The sequence below is a fragment of the Tachyglossus aculeatus genome, chromosome 8, assembly GCF_015852505.1.
Source record: "Tachyglossus aculeatus isolate mTacAcu1 chromosome 8, mTacAcu1.pri, whole genome shotgun sequence".
Classification (NCBI taxonomy): Eukaryota; Metazoa; Chordata; class Mammalia; order Monotremata; family Tachyglossidae; genus Tachyglossus; species Tachyglossus aculeatus.
Window position 1 is genome coordinate 1,473,890 of NC_052073.1, and position 734 is coordinate 1,474,623.

Here is a 734-nt window from a genome sequence, read left to right on the forward strand (position 1 = left end):
ATGAGTGAATGAATAAATAAATACGAATGAATGAATAAATAGGAATGAATGTAGAACAGTGCTCTGCACATAGTAAGTGCTTAATAAATGCCATTAGAAAATGAAAAAATAAATACGAATGAATGAATGAATACGAATAATGAACGAATGAATACAAATGAATGAATACGAATGAGTGAATGAATAAATAAATACGAATGAATGAATAAATAGGAATGAATGTAGAACAGTGCTCTGCACATAGTAAGTGCTTAATAAATGCCATTAAAAAAATAAAAAAATAAATACGAATGAATGAATACGAATAATGAATGAATGCAAATGAATGAATACGAATGAGTGAATGAATAAATGCGAATGAATGAATCGATAAATACGAATGAATGAATGAATACGAATGAATGAATGAATACGAATGAGTGAATGAATAAATAAATGCGAATGAATGAATCAATAAATATGAATGAATGAATGAATACGAATAATGAACGAATGAATACAAATGAATACGAATGAATATGAATGAGTGAATGAATAAATAAATGCGAATGAATGAATCAATACGAATGAATGAATGAATACGAATAATGAACGAATGAATACGAATGAGTGAATGAATAAACAAATGCGAATGAATGAATCGGTAAATGCGAATGAATGAATGAATACGAATAATGAATGAATGAATACGAATGAGTGAACGAATAAATAAAAGCGAATGAATGAATCAATAA